We start from the raw sequence: 7,500 nt of genomic DNA, 5'->3' as shown, positions 1-7,500 counted from the left end.
TAATAATAATAATAATGATAATAATACAAATAATAATATTCACATTGATTTAAAATGCGGGGGGAAAAAAACTAACAACCAGTATGTCAAAAAAAAAAAAAAAATCCTCTTCATTAACTTTTATTTTTTAATTGAGGAACATACATTTCTTGAAACGTATGCAATTATAAAATTAATTTTGGTTAATGAACCTATATCGACACTCCTTACACTGATGAATAATAATAATAATAATAAATATATAATATATATATATATATATATATATATATATATATATATATATATATATATATATATATATATATATATATATATATCTTTATATCTATATATATATATATATATATATATATATTTATATATATATATATATATATATATATATATATATATATATTATATATATATATATATATATATATATATATATATATATATATATATATATATATATATATATATATATATATATATACTATAATAATAAATATTATTACTACCAGTAAAAGTATTAATAAGAATAAGAATATATTAAAACAGTCTAAAAAACAATTAATACTCCTCAATAACTATTGTTTTCATTAAACAACTTGCATTTCTTGACACATCTGAAATCACATTAAATTCTGGTTATTTAATTGACCTACATTGACACTAACTCGGTTAATATTATAATACATTGTATGGCTTTGAGTCTAAATTTTTGGGAACCAACCGCAGCTGTATAACTGTAGGTTTCTTTTATATTTCGAAGGCGTCTTATAAGAAACATCTGAGTGAATGCAGTGAGATCCCATTCAGTCTCCAGAGCAGAAACAGTTTGCTTCTGTCTTCTGAGTGAAGTCTGATGAATCTCTCGTCCGTCCGTCCGTCTTCAGGTCAGGGCTCAGGTCTACATCAGAAGACAGGTCATGAACTGCCCTCTAGTGGAGGTCCTCCTTCCACCAAACTCAGCTAAAGCCCTGCTCCAGACTCAGTTTCTGCCATCGGTGTCTCCACCAGAGAGATGGAAACTGGCTACACGGGACAGAGTTAGCATCGTGCTTCTGATGCTAACCGTGAAGAACACAGCGCTGTACGACGGGACAGAGCGGCCTGCTAATGTGCTAAAATTGTAAAACCATAGGAAGCGGCTGCTAGCATATGCTAGCAACCAGCAGACACACACATACACACCCTAATAGATGAAACCCACACCCAAAAACACACACACACACTGGCAACAGCATCACCCGTGCCATCCAGGAGGAAACCAATTATCTGTGCTCTCTGGATAACAATGGCTGAGGAACATCTGTGTGCGAGGCCTTACGAGGACCCACACAAGGCCGTCCCCGCGTGCCTGTTTAATTTAAACACGTCAGACGCCCGTACACCGCTGAACGAGGGGCTCGGACCCAACGCTTGGCGTCCGGCGCGTCAACACAGACGCGGGGACAAATGTGGGAGCAGTTGTGCGTTCTGTACTGGTTTGGCGCGGTTGGCCCGGGATGGGTTGGAACGGTTTGGGATCGTTTAGCGGCGCTGAGCAGAGAGTGCAGCCAGCGCACATGTGACGCCCCCGCTGAGGGTCTGTGAAGAACAGCCTGCAGGACACACACACACACACACACACACACACTAAAGATAGATGAAGGATAGATGCACGCTCTCTTTAGACTGGGATATATATACACACACTAATACACTGATAGACAGACAGATGAAGTTTTTGAACAGTAAGATTTTTTTAGTTTTTTTTTTGGGGGGGGGGGGGGGTATAGAAATTAATACTTTTATTTAGCAAAGATGCTTTAAATTGATCAAAAGTGATGATAAAGACATTTCTATTTCAGATGAATGCTGTTCTTATAAACTTTCTATTCATCAAAGAAACCTGAAACAGCTCTGCTGTTTTCAACGTAAACAAGACACACACACACACACACACACACACACACACAGAGACACACACACACACACGTACACTCGCACACACACACACACACACACACAAATATATATATATAAACTTTTTTTTGAGCAGTAAATCATCATATTTTCATGATTTCTGAAGACCATGTGACTCTGAAGACTGGAGGAATGATGCTGAAAATACAGATTTGATCACAGAAATAAATTGCACTTTAACATATAATAACATAAAAACAGCTGTTTTAAATAGTAAAAAATATTTCACAATATTACTGCTTTTGCTGTGTTTCTGATCTAATAAATGCAGCCTTGGTTCAATTCAGTTCAATTCAAGTTTATTTGTATAGCGCTTTTTACAAAATAAATCATTACAAAGCAACTTTACAGAAAATTATGTTTCTACAATATTTAGTAGTAGCTAGTAGTTTGTGCACATTTGACAGGATTTTAGATAAAATAAAAATAATAATAATAATACAAGACGTAGTCAGCTAGACGATGAACTATCAATATTATTAATTAAGTTATTATATGATGCAGTCACACATGTAGCAATATTTGTTAGTTCTGTTGTTGATTCAGGGTTAGCATCATCTGGGGTCCTCTGAGGGTCAGCATCATCTCTTCTCAGGTGTTCTGAATCCAGACTGGAGCTTGTTTAAATCCTAGGCGAAACATAGAAACAAAATACAGACATCATTAGCATAGCTGCTGATCCAACAAAGTAAAATTAGTTTAACCCAAGCTAATGAATAAAAATGCAACTTTGAACAGATGCAACTACACTCACAAATAAAAGATACATTATTCGAATGCTTGGCGAAAGAGATGTGTTTTTAATCTAGATTTAAACAGAGAGAGTGTGTCTGAACCCCGAACATTATCAGGAAGGCTATTCCAGAGTTTGGGAGCCAAATGTGAGAAAGCTCGGTGAGCTGAAGAGACTTCTTTCAAAAACATTTAAAATATTACTTTTTAAAATATTACTAAAAACTTTTTACTAGTAGGATAGATAGATAGATAGATAGATAGATAGATAGATAGATTATTATTTTGATCTTTTCATTGTTATTATTGTTTCTCAACATATATTCCCAGCTCCATAAGAAATTGTTCACAGCTGAATATTGCATAATTGAAACAATGAAATGAAAGATGCACTATTTCTTTTGTCCGTGTCATCAGTAACATCTGACTGCAATGATGAATGTGCACAGAAAGACCAACTCTCATCAGACAGACTTGGTCTAGTCTTCTGTTCAGTGTTTCACCTGTTTACCAGCAGACTAGCAGATTCAGATCCTCGTCAGCTAGCGTTCCTGACTAATTTTGGAGATTTAGCAATTAGAACGATTACAGAGGCGTTTCTGTGGTTTGTTTTTTCTGTAGTCGCATTGTGTGAAGTCTTACTCACTCTGTTTAATTGGCTCTCGCAAAAAAAGTCTGCGTTTGATCAAATTATCCTTGTTCGCACTGAGGCTTGTTAGAAATCCCTTAAAGAAAATCGCCTCCAACTCCACAAGCTGTTGATCTGAGGTGTGAGAGCCGCGCTTATATTAAAACAGAGCCGACTGCTGGTGCTGAACCGAGGATGTGAGGTGGATGGAGAACCTGATTACTCTCTCTCTCTCTCTCTCTCTCTCTCTGTCTTTCTAACTGGCTCCATGTGCGTTCTCCCCTAAAAACATACATAATAGCTCATCACAGTTACCACCTGCAAATTAACCCCAAACTTCATTGGTTTACAAGATGATTCCAGGATCAAGGAAGGTGATAACATCTATTTAAATAAAGGGAATTCAGTTATAACCATGCTTAGAAATATCACTGACATTGCATATGTTATTTCAGTGAGGAATTTACTCATTGAGGATAAAGTAGGCTACTCTGTGCAACTGTCATGTACCAAGTGTCTCCTATCTCACAGGTCTCAGATCATCTGGAGGAATCAGGCTGGATGAGATGTCATCTGTTATCTGCAGTCGCCACCTGCTGGTGCTTCATTAGTTTCCTGAAGACCTCCGAAAATATTCATGCTCCCACACAGTACAACTCATTTTAGATGCATAATAAATACACTATTGAAAAAGTGCCAAATTAATATTTGTATAGTTTTTGAACATGTATCATAACAGATCGATAGATGGACAGACGATCTGTATTTTTGCATATTTTAATGTTAAACGTCATCAGATGTCTTCAAACAAGGTCATAAATGTTTTTATTTTATTTGCTTATCTCTAGTTGGAGTGCACACAAGCTCCACTAGAGGGCACTCCATCATCCATCCTTTGACATTAACCAAAGACTCCATTTCCCATAATCCTTTGCCCCGGACTCTGCACCCATTGCAATCACCTGTATCTCATTACTTCATCAGCCTTCCGCTCTATAAGATGCATTTTAAGAATACTATTCCCATCAACTGGTCAAAATGCACAACACAGCTGTACGCTGCTTGACAGAAGCCTGTGTGCTCTGATATAAACAAGCACGCATGAGAAGAAAGCACATTCACTCTCTGACAGCAGATGGCGCTAAACTGCAGAAAATGCAGCCTGGAAACTCCATAAATATAGCAGCTGTGCTACATTCAAACACATTTAAATAGATTTAAATAGCCATTAGGATTTGTGTATTTGCTATGATGTTCATCACAGCGCCAAATACTTAAGTATAAAATAAGTGTTTAGATTTAATAGGCTATTTATTTTCAAACTTTCTTTTTCTTTCATTTTAATCTGGACGACAACATGCCGTAGATACTGTTGGAAAGTGTTTTGATTTTTTATTGTTAATTCGCACTTTACATTAGGTCTTCATTAGTTCACATTAGTTAATTCATTAGTTAACATAAACTGCCCATGAAAAATTCATCTGAACAGTCATTAATCTAAGGTATTATGATATTTAATAACACGTTGTTAAAAACGCAAATGTGTTATTTAATATGATGACGAACAAAGACTGTATTTTTTAACAAAGCTTAATAACTTCTGTAGCAAATGTAGCTGTTGCTCATTGTGAATGCTAATGGTTAACTAATTAGGTATTTTTGTAAAGTGATACCCATGTGTCTTTATAGTTATTTTGCGCTTTAATCCCTCTGAAACATTTAACTTTATATATCTTCCTGTATTGCTTTATTGTATTTAAATGTTCAGTTATTTTTGTAATAAGAAAAAAGTACCGTGATAATACCGTATACCGCGATAAAAGCATGAGTAATTAATCGCAACAGGAAAATTAGATATCGGCAGATCCCTAATAGGCAGTCGGACTTGTTTTCTGCACTGTGAAGGCAACGCAATTTAGTTTAAAAGGAATTGAGCTTAACTCAATATATAAAAATATAAATTGTATCAATCTTATTTGTCAGAAGTTAGCCGAGGCGTAACATTGAGTGTTCATATGCATGCATTGCTGCTTCAGGCAATTTGCTGTTGGATGTATCTTCTTTTTTATGGCATCTTTATTTATATAACTTTATATGCGGTTTCTCAAGCTCCTCTCGGCATCTCTCTTATCTCTTGTGTGCTTCTCATATTCGTCATGTTTTTCTTCCTCTCAGATGGTATTGGATGATCACAGCTGGTTCAGTTCACCCTAGATCTGACCTGATGTGCAACAGGAATAGGTGAGTGTGTGTGTGTGTGTGTGTGTTTGCTGTCTTTAAACAGAGAGTTACGAAGACATATGTGTGCTTCATATCGTATATATGACTGTGTCCATGGCAGACTGAAGTGTGTATTTTTTTATTTAGGTGTGAGGATGTAGCAATCGAGGATGTAAAAAGTTCATTCTGTACTGCTGTTGTGAGGTTTAAGTTGAGGTGAAGCGGAAAAAGCACCAGATCTTTCCCTCTTTAACACTCTTCGTGTCAGATGTGTTTGATATTGAAGGTTGCACTAAACACCCCAAGCTACAAAAGTAGAGGTGTGAAGCTTCACTTGCCTCACGATTTGATTCAGTTCCAATTCAGAAGATAATGATTTGGTTCTAAAATGATTCTTGATGAATGCATCATGTCCTCCAATTATTTTATTAATGTGTTTGCGTGAATCGTAACTCGTGCAATAATCCGCTGAATTGTGTATTGCATTGAGTTGTTTTTAAGGTTATATCGTGTTTCTTTTTTTTAATTAATCAAGCATTTCTTGCTCTTTGTGCTCTCATTCATTCATGCATGCTATTCTTATGTTCATGAAAACCAGAATGTGGCCAACTATTGGCTTGAAAAGTGTGCTTTTCTTCTTCTTCTACCATGTCTACAAAACGACGAACATGAAATATAAGTGCTTTGCTTCTGAAGGAGTGACTTTTTTTGCGTTAATATTTGATAAGAGTACTCAATTTACAATCAGTACAGCATATACTGTACATGGTATTTAATTATGTATTTAAATAATGAGTTATTTTGTTTTAATGCATGCATACTCGTTCTTATCAATAATTTCACAAAGGGTTTGCTTAATGTGATGGCTTTGCAACAGGCTGACTTTAAACTCAAACTTTAATTAAGGCTACAAAACACTTTTCGATAGATGCTCATTTTTGTGTATTTAGTTTGTTTTGGTGTCTTGTTGATGAATAATGCATGCACATGCAGTACGATGTTGTGCATGTTTGAAATGAATTTGCTTTTGCTAAATTCAAATGTGTTTGATTTTGTGAGTTTAGTGAGGATTTTTATTCTCCAGTGCTGTTTACTGCATCTGTGCTTCGCCCTCAGGCCATCCACGATCTAGATGAGTTTGTTTCTTCATCAGGTTTGGAGAAATGTAGCATTGCATCACTTGCTCTGCAGTGAATGGGTGCCGTCAGAATGATGCATTATTCATCCAAACAGCTGATAAATATTATTCAGATGTTAACTGATGCACTGGAGTGCTGTGGAATATTGTGATGTTTTTATCACCTGTTTGGACTCTTATTCTGACGGCACCCATTCACTGCAGAGCATGTGATGCAATGCTATAACCCACTATATAAATATGCATAATGTATGATATATAACTGTTTGATTTGATTAGCTGCTGTCACACATTTTCTCCTCATCAGTTTCTCCTCCGTGTGTTTTCTAGCACTGAATACACATTTCTCTCTCGTCTTTATTTAGTTTCCTTCGTGATCACAGATATCAGATTTCTGCTCTAAAATAGACACATCTGTCAGCACTCATCATCATCTCTCTATTCGTGTTGAATGTTTTTGTGCTGTTTGTTCTTTATCTCTCCCGTTCAGGTCCGTAGCATAACATCTGCTAATATTTTGAGCCGTTTATCTCACACAAACCCTTACTTACTGAACAGAGTCACAGTAAATATGAGGAAACTTCAAGCTTCAGGTCACATTTGCAGTGTATGGGTTGTTCGGTAAAACATAGTCTTTATAGGGAAGGTGCTGTTAGATCCGGATCCAAACAAAGCATTAAAAGTGTGATAGTTTTTCTAAATCCCATCTTGTCTTTCTGTCTGTCAGTAATTGTCAGCTCTCAGCTGAGATGCTTTATTTATATTGTGCCTGAAACACAAAACCAAGCATTTTAGTGCACCTTGGTTTACTCGAAAAGTCAGTTGTTGC

General features: G+C 35.9%; 1 long non-coding RNA gene across 2 annotated transcripts in view; it reads left to right on the top strand.

Annotated features, from left to right (window-relative positions):
* Positions 1 to 4,014, top strand: part of LOC127935621 (uncharacterized) — a 61,475-nt gene extending 57,461 nt beyond the window's left edge. For both annotated transcript variants that reach the window (XR_008148131.1, XR_008148133.1), the window contains exon 6: positions 3,845 to 4,014. This is a non-coding gene — a long non-coding RNA (uncharacterized LOC127935621). The remainder of the gene's footprint in view (positions 1 to 3,844) is intronic.
* The last annotated feature ends 3,486 nt before the right edge of the window (positions 4,015 to 7,500 follow it).

This window comes from Carassius gibelio, chromosome A19 (genome assembly GCF_023724105.1).
Source record: "Carassius gibelio isolate Cgi1373 ecotype wild population from Czech Republic chromosome A19, carGib1.2-hapl.c, whole genome shotgun sequence".
NCBI classification, from domain to species: domain Eukaryota; kingdom Metazoa; phylum Chordata; class Actinopteri; order Cypriniformes; family Cyprinidae; genus Carassius; species Carassius gibelio.
This window is presented reverse-complemented; position numbering and strand designations above follow the sequence as displayed.